At 36.2% G+C, this 17,049-nt stretch overlaps 1 protein-coding gene across 3 annotated transcripts in view; it reads left to right on the top strand.

Annotated features, from left to right (window-relative positions):
- mTTF (mitochondrial transcription termination factor) overlaps positions 1-17,049 on the top strand; it is a 45,685-nt gene that overhangs the window by 15,076 nt on the left and 13,560 nt on the right. Inside the window, exons 2-3 of one of the 3 annotated variants that reach the window (XM_035367332.2) lie at positions 9-96; positions 13,874-13,927. The gene's annotated coding sequence lies outside the window, so the exon portion shown is untranslated. The remainder of the gene's footprint in view (positions 1-8; positions 97-13,873; positions 13,928-17,049) is intronic. The other 2 variants (XM_085813801.1, XM_035367331.2) reach the window with 2 other exon arrangements.

Below are 17,049 nucleotides of genomic sequence, written 5' to 3'. Positions count from 1 at the left end.
CTCTCAAGTTGACCTTGGAATTTCAATCTCCATAGACTGTTTAACATACAATGGAAACATCATAAGACGTACGAGATCTTCATGCAAGTTTGTAAGGTAATCAAATAGAAAATTCAACTGCTAATTTAAGGAGTTTCCATATTTTTTTATTAGTACATTTAACACATTGTTCTGAAAAATCTTTTTTATGAAAATAACATAGTGTTTGTTTTTTTATCCAATGCAGTCAGAAAAGTAACTTTAAAAATGTTCAGTTGTTTTTTTATCCAATGCAGTCAGAAAAGTAACTTTAAAAATTTTCAGTAATGGCATACAGTCACTCAGTTTATAAAATACAGTGAAAACTGGAAATTTGGAGCCTTTTAAAGACCCAGATTTTGAAGACACTTTTTTTTTTTAAATATCAAAATGAAATGAAAGATCAGAATGCATGATTTATTTTGGAAATTATAGATTCAAAATAATTTATTTAATATTATCTTGATGTTCTGTTTTATATTAATAGTCTTATGTAGCAATGTGAACAAAGTAACACATCATGATAAGTCAAAAGTAAAATTTCATTAGTTTTAGTTGAAAAACAGTACTAAACTAAAATTTCTCTTTTATTTCAAATTGTATTTAATCCAGGAAATCTTTCATAAAATGTATAAATTGAGAATGAATTGAGTGTGGTATATAATAAATTTTAAAGAGTTATAGTCGAAATTTATTTTATGTAACTATTAGAAACCCAGTTCTTGAACAGTTTTGTGTGTATAAAGATTGCTCTTTAACACTGCTAATAATTAATGATCAGGTGGCCCATCATGTCTGCAACTCTACATATCATCTTCCGATGATTTTACGCATTGCCTGAAAATTTTTGTCATATATCATGTGAAATGTAAAAAATGAAAAAAAAAAATTGTTTTCCATCAAGGTAACAGCAGTTAACATCAAGGGAAAGTATTGGAGTAAAGTATAACTTGTAATAGTAATTACAGCTGTGGTGTTGAGACACATTACTGCTTAAAAATAAAATCATCCATTAATATTTTAGAACAATATTTCAGCTTTAATGAAAGCTTCATGAAGTAAATTATTTGTAATAGTTACTTCTTCTCTTGGAATAAGTCTTGTATGCAATATTATTTTGTTACATTAATACTAAAATGTAATTTCATTTTGTGATTATTTGAACAATGGCTAATTCTTTTTCTGGAAAAATTTAATAGCAGTCTCTTCATAATTTGGCAACTGTCAAGTCATAAAATAAATCATGCTTAAAAAAAATTAAAATTCTCACATAAAAATGTGACTGATTCAAGAGGAATAATGAGTCGCTATGATTGGCTGTGTTCATACATAGGATTATCATGTAAAAAAAAGTGCAAAAGGAGGATGTTTCAAAATACATATAAAATTCTGTATAAACCTTTATGATGAAGAAAACTTCAGGCATTAAAATGAGAAAGCATATTGCTCTGACCAATTAGAGATTTAAACATACTTCTCAGAGCTACCTATTATTGTCAAAAACTCTTCATTTCGTAATAAATAACTACGTAGCGTATTCGGAAACTAAGTATCGTTTCATTCTAGCGCCGTCACAGCGCTGTGGTAAGCGTCCTGCGCATGCGCACTAGTCTTTCTTGTTCACTGACTTTCAATTGTCGCCATTTTGGTTGCTCTATGTTGTGTTTTCAGTTTGCTGTGCACATTCAAAATGTTTAAGACAATTAGTTCTCCTGCTGACTGTGAGATTCGTGCTGTGATTAAATTTTTGAACGCGAGGAATGTTAAACCGGCCGAAATTTATCGTCAAGTGACAGAAGTTTACGGTGAATACGCGATAAGTGATGGAATGGTGAGAAAGTGGGTAAGAATATTTAATGCAGGTCGAACAAATGTCCACCACGCCGAGGCTCGGAGTGGTCGGCCTTCTGTTGTCACCGATGATTTGGTAAGGAAAGTTGATGAAGCAATTCATGAGAACAGACGCTTCACAATGCCAACTCTTTCAGAGGCACGTACAAATTTCATGTACTGTTTTGTTCGAAATTGTGTCTGACCGCTTGAGTTATCGCAAACTGTGTTCCCAATGGGTTCTAAAAATGCTCACTGATGTTCACAAAACAAACCGACTTGGTAGTTCCCTGACATTTCTCACGCGGTACAGTGATGAGAAAGAAAACTTTTTAAACCAAATTGTGACAGGTGATGAAACTTGGGTGTGTCATTTCACACCAGAATCGAAACAACAATCGATGGAGTGGAGACACACTCATTCTCCGAAAAAACAAAAGTTCAAAGTGACAATGTCGTCACAAAAAATCGTGTGCACTGTCTTCTGGGATAGGAAAGGCGTTTTGCTTACTGAATTTCTTCCCAGAGGTGAAACCATTAATGCGGCACGATATTGTGAAACTTTAACAAAATTAAGGCGTGCCATTCAAACAAACGAAGAGGAATGCTCAGTAAAGGAATTGTGTTGCTCCATGACAATGCTCGGCCCCATACTGCTGGTGTCACTCAATCGTTAATTCGACAGTTTCATTGGGAGCAGTTCGATCACCCGACGTACAGCCCGGACTTGGCGCCGTCCGACTATCACTTGTTCCTGCACATGAAGCGCGAGCTTGGTGGCAAGCGCTTTGGATCTGACGATGACACGAAAAATGCTGTGGAGTCGTGGTTATCGAAACTTGCGGGAAGTGTCTTTGACGATGGTATGCAAAAACTGGTCACCCGCTATGACAAGTGTTTGATCATTGGTGGAAACTATGTTGAAAAATAGTTTAAGACATGTACTTTCATGTAAAAATAAAATTGGATTCGAAAAAATTGTTTTACTTTTTTTTTTTTTTTTTTTTTTTTTTTTTTCTTTTTTCAAAACGGTATTTAGTTTCCGAATACGCCTCGTATAAAAATCCGAGCATGTCACACTCTTAAAATTGTATTGTGTAAGTATTATTGCTTACTGTAACTCTCCTTGGTACATTGAGCGTTTTTCAGTTAAAAAACCATTTCGGTGTTGGCATTATGAACAGGAATGCTCGGGGGGGGGCTTATCTTTTTTTTTTTTTTTTTTTTCAATAATTCCGGAAAACAATCGCTATTAAGATAAAATTTTTAAAATATCGTCCGTTATTCAGGCAGATAATAATCTTCGATGGACTTATCCGAGAAAAGACAGGTTGCAAAATTCGTCGTATAGTTTCCATGTGTGAGAATCATTCGTGGCGATTCATGCTGTACACAAATATAAAAACACTATAATTATAGAAACAAATGTATGTATATTAAAATAATACTTTTACACTGCACGAACACTTTTAAAAAAGAGGATATTATATTTTAATTAAAAAAGGATGCCTTTTCCTTCTTTTGGATACTATATGGTATCCATCCAAAAGAAGGAAAAATATTCATAGATAACACCAAATATCCATAGATAATTCATATAAAATACTCATATATAATATTGTTTATATTCATAGATAATACCGTTATCTTTAGTACAATTTCGCGTATTTTGGCTGCTGTCATGTTAAAAAAAAAGGACCAGCAGTAGAAATAAACCATGAACTTAAACAAATTTATATTCTTGTTTTCCTCAATAAATATAATAAAGACAAAAGGCGATCCGTAAAATTAAACATAACAACATACTATTATTTATAGTATTTTACAACTTTCTTTAATGTTTATTACATTTATTGAGTACTTTTTCAGTGTTTTAATTATATACATTTACGACTCAGTTGTTATAAAAACAAAGTAACTGAAGAGCAAGAATTTCGATGGCGTAGGCCTGTTGATTCATAATGACTAGGAAATTGGAGGCGAAAGCAGATTAAATCTTCAGTTTTATTTTCAGCAAAATGTTGCGGCTACACACAAGTCGGCACATTAAATGTGACTGTTCCAAAAAGCTTACATTTTTTATAACTTCGTAGCAAGAAAGCAGCAGACAGACAGCAGCGGTCGCGGACACTTAGCCGACACCAGTTAGTCGACAGGGACAGTTAGCCGACACAGACAGTTAGCCAACAGGACATCCCACTTCTACTACTTTGCTCAAAGTGGGAGGAGCTGTTTCGCTCCTCCCACTAATGAAATTTCCTTTCCCATTTAGAAAGCGATAAACATTTGCCATGAAGGCGCATCACGTTAAGTCAATCTGCAAGTAGAAAATGATCGCTAACAAGCTGCAAGGCCCGATCCGTGGGGAGGTCAAGAGAAATGCCTCAAACTTCACTGGCAGAGAAAAGTCCTAAGTTAGAAGAATGCAAGGAGGTTAGAATATCCTCCTTTGAAGAATGCCTATAACGTGGCTCCATCTCTTGTAGCCTAGATCAACTGAAAAGTTAATAAAGTCATGAAACTAAGTCCTGGCAGAAATTACCACTCCATCTTAATCATCTCCTCCACGATACCCAGGGTGAGAAGCACTTTCTCTTGAGAGAAGCTCAGCTGCTTACATTTATCTACGAATTTGTAGAACACAATCTTCATATGTTTATCCACGTTGAAATCCGGTGCCTGCTTCTTTAACGCGGCAGAGTAGGATTTCGCAGGCGGTCTTCAGCTCAGGCAGCATTGCAGCTTGCTTTGACGGGCACCCGCGTACGTGACGCAATCCCAGGATAACATTAAATGGCGGTTTTCGAACGCATAGTGTTTGAAAGTACAGGAGAAAAGTTCGAACTTGAATTGTGCATAAAATACACATACTTCCGAGTGAGGAAACAAATAAGGTACATCTACTCCTGCCGCGTGCAATAACCGTTGAAGTCGAAGGGTAAGTGTGCAAGTGAAAACCGTGAGATAAAGAAGTGCCAATGATGCAAGTAACTGTCAATTATATTTAATGTGCGGAAGAAGTTGCATGAGCGCATTAGAAGACTGAGGGGAAAATTAAAGTAATTTGGGGATCAAGGACTTAGGTGTAGCTTACTGGAAGAGAAATAAGGTGAAATGTGGAGTTAACTAGTGAGACTCATAATGAGTACAGTAGAAATAATGAACAAATTAGGGTGTATTGTTATCAAGCTGGTGTATCTCCTCTAATATGAGGTACATGATTTGAATTCTGTTTAATATACTGTCACACTTTCTAAGTTCATCCATTTTGTTTTTGTAAATTGAAATAATTTTACTGATATTATGGCCAAACATATTTTCTACTTCTCTCATGATATTTAATAACTCAAAAACATTGAATTGCGTGCAATTGGATGAAGCAGAATGTAACACAGAAGCATAATTATTACTGGGTACTGCATTGCTACTGGTGAATGGAAGATCGGCAGTAGCCGCTTGACTACTGGTAGTTTCAGTGAGTAAGTGGGTTTAGGTTGCAGTGCTTGTGCGTAACTGGTGCCTGACTTAACTGCGGATATTTTTAGACTTTTCTTAGCCTTAGGAAACTTAAAGCAACCCCTGTACGAGGCCACGTGCGGCCTTGGTAGTTTACACAAATGGGTTTATCTGTGTGACCCTTGTCACAATCGCCAGTCTTATGGAACCCTGCACACTTTACACAACGAGGTGCAAAGTGGCAGTTCTCGGATGAATGATGCCATTTCTGGCAATTGTATAATTGGGGAACCTGTGTTTTAGACACATATTTTTCAATATAAATATGAAAATACATAAGATATTTTTCAAGATAAATATGTTCGATCTTGTCATTGGGAATTAACTGCGCCTGAAATAGAGGCATGGGAGCCTTGGTCTTGTATTTAGTTAACTGAACAACTTTATGGATATTATATCCAAGATTGCGAAGGGACTCTGAGATTGTATCAATGTTAGAGTCTGAAGGCAGACCTCGTATTAAAACTTTAACCGGCCTTTCGTGCCTAGGCTTAATTAGGTAGTGCAATGGATTTTTTATCAAAGTAATTACTAAGAATGCGGTGGTCATCTGGCGTTGCAGATTCAATCTTAAGAAATTCGTTGCTAGTGCGGCCAAAGAACTTGTTTGCAGGGAATTTTTTTCGAGAGTAATTTTAAAAAGTCATAATAAGTTGTGCCTTGCGGGGGTTTAACCATGATGGGAGGTACCTTACGAAGAGTAGCATCATTCTTATCAGCAGAGTTTACAGGAACATTATTATTAATCACGTTACCAGAATCAACATTATTACTAGGATTAGAACTCTCATTAGGAGAAACATTATTACAAGAATATCTGCAAATACTATTGTTAGGAGTATTGTTAACATTTATATTATTATCAGATGAGGTATTATCATTTACAGTACTATTATCAGCTAACTTAGCAAATCTATTTTTCAGTGTAATATCACCTTTAGGAGGAGTACATTTAACAGCTTTACTAGTTTTGGTGGTTTTTTAAAAACAAAATCTTCGATACTGGAATCACTGAGATTCCCCTCATTTTTACGCTTATTAAGCTTAGGCTTAACACTGGCATCTGGCTTAATAGTATCAACTCTAGGGCGAAGAAGAGATGCACATTTACCAGTTAATGAAGAAATACAGTCCGTGTAAAGGTCGATTGGTACGAGAGGTAGGTTGCTCCATCGAAGGCTCCCTGATTGGCGCGTCTTGTGGGAGGGGTTTGTTTCATCATAGGCAGGGCTTGCTTCTTCTGAACAGTTCTGCTGCGAACTTGCGGGCGAGATTCGCAAATCTTAGCTGAAGCCACGTGATCCAATTTGCAATTTATACAAGTTGGTTTCTTTCCTCTCGGAAGGGTACAAGTGCACCATAACCAGGACCCTCGACCTGGAAATTTCCTTAGCGCTGGGAAGGGTACAAGTATAGGCCAGATGATTCTACTCGCACTTCATGCATCTTGGTTGGTTATTGCAGAAAATTTGGCCATGTCCGAACCGTTGGTGGGCACCACCAGCGACCAAGCGGTAACGTCGCTGAACGCTGGTAGTTCGGTCCGAGGTTCGAATCCCGCCAACGGGCTGGCTGCATGGGTCTTTTCGTGGTTTTCCCCATGTGTAACGTGTATACGAGCCAGTTTCCCTTAAAAAGTCCTCCACGAATGCATCCCTCCCTTAAGGCAGATAGCCCTCGAGTGCTTTGCCGTAATCTAATAAACCAAACTGAACCGTTGGCAGCGGAAGCACATCATCGTGTTCCGGTTACTTCTGTACTTACGAAACGTAACTCGAAGGTCGAGCAGCTTTTTCTTCTTATAGATAGCTCTTCCTGCATCTGTACGCTTTAGCGACACAAAAAACACAGCGTAACTTCTTTACCTTCGGATTTCCTGGTGAACTGCGTAACTTTAATCACCGGGTAGCCTTCTTTACTTAACTCGTCTTTGATTTTATCAGCCGAAGAATCGGTAAGTCCACGAACCACTACTTTCAGTGGTGTTTCTTTCTTGGTACGAAAGGTACTGAATTCAGTCTCTTCTTGTATAAGCATCGGAAGTGCTCTATCTCTAGAATCCGTAAACTCAAAATGAAAAGTGATTCTTTCTTTACTCAGCACTCCACTGTAATTCTGAACTCCATTTTTAGAGAACAAACTTCGCAATTCATTCCACGTAACCTCCGGCCTAGGGCAAATAATGGGAGGCACTCGATCTTTTTTCCTGTACTGGCAGGGGATCAGATGAAGTCTCTTACTTTTCATCCAACGTAGAGGCATTTGCGCAGTCCATGACTTCAGTCTCTTGCAGCAAAACCTTCAGCACTTCGAAAAGTCTCTTGCGGCAAAACGTTCAGCACTTCGAAATTGTTGTTCATAGGAACCACAGAAGCGGCTGCTGGGGCAGAAGTATCCTTAACTGGCGTCTTGCTTGATACGGGCGTCGATTTGAAAGTTTTGGAGGATTTCTCCCATCCTTCTTCATCAGTACGTTTCGAGGGCTTAGCAGGCCGCGATTTCTCAATCATTCTGTTCCTTCGCATATTTTGCCTTCTGACGAGTTCTATGGTGTACTCGTGATCCTTCGAAAATTGCAGAGCGTAAAATTTCTTTTCAGCATGCCTAACTTTTTCTTTTACTGGCTTTTCATCTTTAAGCTTTATCTGCAACTCATCGACATTTTATAGAGCTTGGTAAAACTCCCTATCTTCAGGCTCAGACTCAGAATGTCCATACGCAAGTAACAACTGATCCAAGAGGTTGGCGTGGCATTACTAATAAACTATAAAAACACATGTATTACGACCATCACATTGCAAAAGATTAAATAGATCGGGAAAATGTGCAATGGAAACATTACGCTAATAACGGGTATAATATCCTCTAGCTGAAATGCATGCTTGACAGCGCCGAGGCAAGCTGGCAATAGTGTCGTTGATTGCTTCATGTGGCAGTAGCTTCCATTCCTGTAGTAACGCATGTTGGAGATCGTAAAGAGTGCCTGGCAGCACACTGCGGCCTGCTGTCCGTCGTATCAACATGTTCCAAACGTGCTGTATGGAATTCAGGTCCGATGATGAAGCAGGTCATGACAGATGTGGAAGGATTTCACTCTCCAGAGAACTCTGCATTACTCCAGTTTTATACGTGCATGCGTTATCATCCATACATATCGCGTCGGTATCCATTGCAACGATAAAAAGACGCATAAGAGGGTGTAGAATTTCTTTGCAATATCGGATGGCTCTGACGGAACCACCAGGAAACAACTAGAAGTCGGGGCGGCCGTTCGTTACTATCCCAAACCATGGTCTCTTTCGACGGTATTTGGCCCCCTATAGCGTGTCCCTGGTTTTCGGCGTAACATTTTCCTTCAGGAATCGTTCTGAATGTTAAATCGAGACTCCTGAGTAAAGAGTACGTGACCCCACTGCTCTGATGTTCAACTGTGATGCAGGAACAGAAGAATACAAACACTGGTCGGGGGGCGTATAGTCCACCATCGATCAGCCGACGCGGCACAGTTTGGCGAGATATGACTCTTGCAGCAGCAGAGAGATGCGACGCCAGCAATCGTGCTGTTAGTGATCTGCGGCGTCTTGCACACAGCAACAAGAACGACCGTCTGCTGTTGTGGTAATCCTCCGGTGTTCAAAATGACATCTTCTACTCGGTTTTCCGATCCCTTTGGTAATGATTCCACAACCTGTTGATGGCACTACGATGCACATTGAGCTGTAACGCAACAACGAATTGTCTGGCACCACCTTATAACATCCCGACAGCCCTCCAACCCATTTCTTCATACAAAGGGGTCCTCGTCTCATGCTTTCCGTTTTGGCTATCTCGGATTACGCGAAAATATCGCTGCTTGCGAACTAACGCATAGGTCTCATGTGCCCCTTTTAAGGCGTTGTGGTTTGACTGCGGGATTGCATTTAATGCTAGTTTTGGTTGGCTATTTGCATTCGGCGATGCAGTCTCTACTTCATACGTAAATTGTATGTTTTAATTCCACTTTTTTACAGCCATACCTTTTCTTTCTGCTTATTTTCTGAGCAGGAGTGTGCATTAAGTACCTCTGAAATTTAAAAATTCCATCCCTACAGAACAAAGATTTCTCCATGAGAATTCCTCCGTGATTCAGCCGAAAAGTCCATTAGGTGGCGCCATCCATCGGAAGCCTTGGAACTAAAAGTCGAAACTAATAAAACATCTTACCGTGAAAAGGAGAAATTACAAGTCCATTTTCATCATCTGTTCTACCATTCCTAGAGCAAGTAGAACTTTTTCTTGCGGAGATTCAATTTTCTTGCATTTATCCACAATAAAAATTTGAGAGCAATCAACTGTAGGTTTTTTTCCATCGTAATATCCGGCTTAGCAGGTAATGCATCTGAGTGGGATTTTGATGGCAGATTTTCATCTTTCGAAGCTGGGAATTCAGACAGCGGAGGGGAATTTTCTGGCAGTGTCTTCCGTGCTGGATTCAATTTCTTCTTGGTAGCGGGTTCTCGAATTTTCGGCCGAAATTCGCACATTTTCAACGTGGCTGTATGTTCCTTTTTACAGTTTGCTCAAGTAGGCTTCAGTTCTTTGGCAAGTTTGCAGGTGTAGGTCAGGTGACCCTGTCCGCATTTGAGACATCTTGGTGCATTATTACAGAAAATCTGGCCGTGGCCATAGCGCTGGCATCTAAAACATATCGTCGTGCTTCGGTTCTGAATCGCCGAAACTTGACCCAGAGATCTAGTAGCGTTTTTCTTCAGTAAATGCTCCTACCTTCGTCATTCCGCTTGAATGAGGCAAAGAAAACTGGGAGCTTAACTTCTGTTCCATCGATTTTTCTTGTAAACTGCGAGACGCTGAGTACAGGAAATCTATCTCTTATTAGTTCAGCTTTAATTTCTTCAACTGCTGAATCTTCAGGTAGGCCGCGGATAACAACTTTAAGCGGTGTTTCTTTTTTCTGTCTAAAACGTGCTAAACTGCACCTCATCCTTCATGAGCACAGGTTTTGCTCGTTCCCTGTGATCGATCGAGTTAAAAATCAGAGTGATTTTGTCTCTACTGAGGACGCCGACATAATCCATGACGCCGTGTCTATTGAACTTTCCTCTAAGATCGCTCCATTTCCTCTCCGGTCTCGGGCAGATTGATCGGAGGAGGTCTTTCCTTTTTTGCATTAGCTTTATTCGTCGTGTCATGCGTAAGATCGATGACTTCTTTATTCAATTTCTCAGCACAGTCCATGGGAGCAGGAGCAAGAACTGTAGTAAGAGCTTCAAAGCTATTCTTCGTGACTACTTCGGAAGTCGAGGCAGCATCAGGAATCTTCTTGTTATTAGATTTCAGCGGTTCCGGAGCCGGAGCAGTGACAATCTTCGCTACTTTGGTCGGAGTTTTACACTCGTCATCTTTAGGCTTATAAGGCTTGAGAAACTGCTTTCTCTTCCTTTCAGCTTGCCTTCTAGTAAATTCCATCACAACCGGGTCACTCTTCGGATAATCCTTCCAAGTAATTTTTTTCGTAAAATTGCTTCACGACACAATGTTCCTCTAACATTATGGTCTTTTCAGAGCGCCGATTTCACAGGCTTGCAGTTTCGTAATTCCTCTTGTAAAACATCTACTTTATGTAGAGCTTCATAAATTTCTTTACTGTCAGGATCATCAATTTCATCTCCAAACAACTTAAGAATAGCATACGCTTGGTCAACAATGACCGAGCGATGTTCGTTAGGCATACCGAATATGCAAGGCATGGGACGTACGTCTGAAAAAACACGTAGTAAGAACCAGATCGTAGCGTAGAAGCAGACAACCTTCACGCATGAAAGCCTCCCCTCGATTTCCGGGGATTTAAAGTGTTTATGGTATTTTCTTAAATTCTTAGACAACTGGTTATTATATTGTTGATATAGAGTTTCACTTTATCATTGCCGTTATTTTTTGCAAAAGTAAAAATTAAATTATCTAAAAGCACCTAAGCTGCAAAAAGTTGGCAATGGATTTGATTTCTGATTTCTTCTATGTGTAGTTATAAGACAGTTTCTTCCAGAAGGTTCTGTGCGAAAGCATGCCTCTGTATGGGGAAGAGTATTTGAAAGTTTTATCATAATTAATTAACGAATGCAGAAAATGCAATATGAATTTTTAGTTGTCTCCAAAAGTTCGATAATGTGGCAGACGTAAACTGTACAATTTATCAGACTCATTGTATAATGCCATAAAAATGACTTTTTCTTTACCTAAAGTTGTAACTTTACAAATTTATTTTAATGACTAAAAAAGATATTAGTTTATTCATAGTTTAATACATTTAATATGTTTTTGTTTTGAAATCTTTAATAATAACAATGCATGAGTTATTAAAAACTAAAGTTTAAGTGTGCAGTTGATTCAAAGATTTTGTTCTATAAAAAAAAGGAAGAAGAGGAGGGGAGAGGGCGGAAGAGCATTCTTTAAAATATAAGTTTTTGTTATTTCTGTGATATTGTGTTTTTTACCATCCTCATGCTAAGTGAATTTTTTTACATGCTAAATGGTTAAATCTTTGCTGTCCTTCTTCATTTTCGCTGCATGGAATTAAACTCACTTTGAATTATAATGCTATAAGGCAACATTTTTTATCACTTTCGATCCATTTAATAATTTCATTAATAGATTGCTTCACGAAAGACTTTCAGCTGCCTTCAATAATTCACTGTTTGGTCATTGGATCATCAGTATTTTCTCCTTCGACAGAATTTTCCTATGAAATATTTACCCACAAATTTTTTTCCAAACTTTTTTGTAATGTGTCTGTGGTTTTCAAGCAATAGCCGCTATGATAATTGCATCTTTTATTTTGAACTGAATTTGTGTATCCCTGATGCCGTCCTTTACATTGCAATCAAGGTTTAATAAATTTTTCACGAATGAATTTCGGTTTTTTATTCAAGAAGTTTCGAATAACTTTTTAATCGATATGTTCTATTAACAGCTTCTGTTGAATTGTTAAAATTATCTCTATTTTATTCTTATATCAAGCTTGGAAAATATTCTAAATAAATGAAAATAAAGAAAAGCAACTGATACATAAAAACCAAAGTTTTGAACAAAGATGAGAAAAGCTGCTGAACTTTTGTGAAGAAATGATTATAGTACCATTTAATGACTGAAATATCACTGAAAGGGATGCTTCATTATTAAGTGCGCTGAATTGTTGAACTTTTACAGTATATTTGTATATTAGACTGTAATAATTTTCCATTGTTTCTCAAGAGTTTCTTAAAAATTTGGCTTTTTTAATTAGAACTGCACAAAATATTGCAAAAAAATTTTAATATCAAAAATATACAGGGTGATTCTAAATTACTTTTACAAATTAAGAGGGGTGATAGTACTCAACCAGATGAGCAATAATTACCATAGAACATAGGGTCGCATTCGAGAGGCAGAAAAGAAGAATATTAGAATTCCAATCTGAACTTGCAACAGTGTTGGAAGAGCGAATGAACGAGACCAAATGTTGCACAATCAGGTTAATGAAAAACTCACAGAGAGTGCACAAAACGGATAGAACCGAAAACTTGGCGTTCGAATGTTAATTAGAGCTGAGACTTTGATGGCTGACACTCAAATGCACATCATTGGTTGGCAAGGTGCCAACCTTGCAAATGATTGCAACAAGTTAATTGCCTAAATTATTAAAGGGAAATTATCTATTGGGGGAGGAACTACCTTGATATCAAGTATCAAGGTAGCAGTTGTTTTTCCTTAGCCATCTTCTATCCTGTTTCTCTGGACTTAACTCTACTGTGCTCATTCTACTTGAAGCGCCCTTCTATGGGATACGAAGTTCTGACAGCCGGAACGCAGCATGAGCTTTTCATGCTAATCTCGGCATGCAGCGGACGTTGGAGTTAGTTGATAATATTCAGCCCTTGATTACATAATTGTTGCAATCGTTTGCGAGGTTGAGACCTTACCAACCGAAAATGTGCGTTTGAATGTTTGCCATCAAAATCAGAGCTTGAATTAACACTCGAACGCCAAGTTTTCAATTTCATCCCTTTTGTGCACTCTCTGTGAGTTTGTCACTAAACTGATTGCGTTTTCGATTTTATCCGTTTTACACTCTCTGTGAGTTTGTCACTAAACTCATTGCGCAACATTTGGTCTCGTTCATTCGTTCTCCCAGCAGCACTGTTTAAGTTCAGATTGGAATTCTAATATTCTTCTTTTCTGCCTCTCAGAGTGGAATGCGATTCTATGTTCTACGGTAATTGTTGCTCACCTGAATGAGTACTATCACCCCTCTTAATTTGTAAAAGTTATTTAGAATCACCCTTATATTAATCTAATTACTTTCTGAGGGGTTTTAAGTTATGTTAATTAATTACAACAATACATTATACATTGAGGATTGTCTATCTAGAGAGAATGCCTATGTAGAAGCCTTTTTAGTTAAATTTACATGTATTTATATTATGGAAAGTAAAAACTCCGAAATACTTATGCAACTAAATTGTTTTGCTTTCAGAAATAGAACTGGCAAGGTTATTGGTATTTTGTATCTTCAACTACGTGGCCGTTGGTAATTATTCATGATATTTTAAGTTTCCTATAAAAAGCATTCATAATGACAGTTAATAAATGCTTATGGAAGTATAAATTTATTTTGATGTATCTCATATTTATTGTATTTAGCAGCTAAAACTTAATAAGTCTTGAGCATTTTTTTAAGGAAAAATTTAGTTTCAATATGTCTGAATAAATTCTCAAATTTATAATATGTAATAATATATTTATATAACATTTATAATATATAATAATGTTTATTTTTTCTATAAAAACGAATTTTAAATTATTCGTATATGAAACTATAACTTAATTTTGTATGGTTATATTATTTTATACATCATCCAGTGTTACGTATTATGATTTCCAGAAATTTTTAACTTCTGTTATACATTATCTTTGTAATTATATTTTTATTATATTTTTTGTGTAAATTGCTCGATTATATGATTTAATGATTTTTAAAGAAGTGCACATTGTATTATCTTTTTATATTATTTAAATCAAAGAAATGAAAACACATAAGTAAACTAACAAGAAGTTTGGTTTTACTCGAGTTGGACAAAAGAATAAGCTATCCAGATAATTGGAGTTATATTGTAATTGTTTTTATTCTCTGAAATTTAGAATAAAGCGGGATTAAGTATTAAAGATGTCATAGGTATCTGATGAATATCATCTTGTATTATTTGGCTTCGATGTTGAGTTTTTGATAACAACTTTGTAGAGACATTAGGTATTTTTTTGGAAGCAGGCAAGATGAAAAATTAGCAACGCCTTCGACGGGAATCGAACCGCGGACCTCTCAATTACGCGCTGCGCTGAGCGTGCAGACCACTACACCACGAAGGATTGCTAAGAAAACGGGAGAAATACCTTATATACTCCCCCTTTTAAAGGGGGACTGGGTTTTTAGGGTTCTATAAACCCACATACACACATAGTTCGAACTACACCACACATAGTTTGAATTACACCACGAAGGATTTCTAAGAAGGCGGGAGAAATACCTCATAACAAAGCCATAAACTTTTATGCATATTTTCTTTCTTAGATATTAAGAAAGAAAATATGCATAAAAGTTTATGGCTTTGTTAATATAACTGTTATTGAATTTTTATTATGATTAAATATATTGGCAAAATAATTTTTAAATAAAAACAAAACAAATATTCTTTCTTTAAGCCATTTTACAAGGTAGTAAGGTATTTCAAAACTTCTTCACTGGTACTTAGTTGTTTTTATACTTGTCAAAATTATAATATAAAAGTAATTCTTTTGAAAAATTTTGCTGTTAGCTGACTTATATCACTTTCAGTACCAACTCTTAAGCGATATAGAGCAAAGTTTTGTGAGATTTAAGACAAAAATCAGAACAAAAGTTGTTTGTTTTGATGAAAATGATTCCCCTTATTGGTAACACAGCATTTTTGTTAATTTTGATTATATTGGATCTGATTAGATTTAATAAATTGAGTTTTATTATTTTACCTGATCTCCTGTTAACTATTAATACTAATTCTGAAAATTTTCCTAACGAAGTTATTTAATGTTTTGTGGAGACATTAGGTGTTTTTTTTTTTTTTTTTTTTTTTTTTTTTTTTTTTTTTTTTTTTTAATTTCTACTATTGGCTCACACTTTTCCTATATCTTGTTCAAATTTTCAATCGTTAATAAAATACTTTTTATTCATGCACTCAAGTTCAAATACATTTTTAAAACTTGTAGTGGATGTCACTTGATGTAATACAGTTTTTTCGCATATTAAAATTTTAAATTTTTTGTATTTTTATTTTTTTTTTTTTAATTTTTTCTTTGTTGACCTTAGTAGGAATTGACTTTAATTTTTTTATTTAATTAATTATTAATTAATTAATTTTCAATCGTTAATAAAATACTTTTTATTCATCCACTCACATTCAAATACATTTTTTTAAACCTGTAGTAGATGACATTTGATGTTAATACAGTTTTTTCACAAATTAAAAATGTAAAAAAACTTTTAATTTCATTTTTCTTTGTTTGTATTTTTAAATTTTTTCTTTGTGGACCCAAGTAGGAATTGACTTTAATTTTTTTATATTACTTATTGAAGCAGAACACATAAAAAATGTGCAATGCCCTCGCCGGGACTCGAACCTGGACCTCTGGATACTCGCCGACTGTGCTAACCGTTACACCACGTAGACATGCTGTGAGGAGAGAGAAAATATAATCTCCCTTTTAAAGGACAACTGGGGGGCTTAGGAGACCTCAATCGCCAAATCCTGGTGGTGAAGAATCATCATCCACTACTTTTTAGTTCGGGCGCCACTGTAGAGACATTAGGTTATTTTGAAAGAGGGAGACATGAAAAAGGAGCAGTGCCCTCGCCGGGACCCGAACCTGTATTTCTTGAATACGCGCCGAGTGTGCTAACCGCTATACTACTAGGGCATGCTGTAAGGAGGGAGAATTTATTATTGGGATTTTATACTCTAGGAGCATTGTATAAAAAGTTAGATCTTAAACTAACAGGATTATTCCATCCTTGATGTTGAAATTGTTCCCATAAATTTCTTTACCTTGTTTTGAGAAATTTCATATCAAGAAGTATATGTCTAAGATCAACATTTAACCCACAAGCACAACACTGGAATAAAAACTACTCCAATCAGAAAGAATTTCGAAGTGAAAAGGCGAAAGATATCAGATGCTCTAAATGAAAAAATATTTCAAGGCTACTTTCTTATCTGCATTTTATCAGACAGAGTTACTAATGCAAAACAATTTTATGTGTGCTCAGTGTCTTTCATTATGAAGCATTTTGTTAAATATGTAGTATATATATTATTTATGAAACTCTGAGAATGAAAGTTTCTGAAAGGATCTACCAAAAAACAAAGAAAAAGTAAAATGTGTTAAACTGATATATATGTACCAATTTATTTTTTATGGAAAATACTAATTTTTTATTCCCTCTAAACACTAAAATACATTTCTGTAATGATTTTTTTTTTTTTTTTCATTTCTAACAAAATCACTGTGCAATTTTCACAACTGCGAAGTTGTCAGTAAAACATTAAGGAAGGTAAAAATGGATAAAATAAGGAGTGTCATATAAAGTAGAATTCCAAGCTTTCCTTGCTGGTTTTATCT

This window comes from Stegodyphus dumicola, chromosome 1, assembly GCF_044657685.1.
Source record: "Stegodyphus dumicola isolate Sdum_Otavi_A_Nest chromosome 1, ASM4465768v1".
Classification (NCBI taxonomy): Eukaryota; Metazoa; Arthropoda; class Arachnida; order Araneae; family Eresidae; genus Stegodyphus; species Stegodyphus dumicola.
This window is presented reverse-complemented; position numbering and strand designations above follow the sequence as displayed.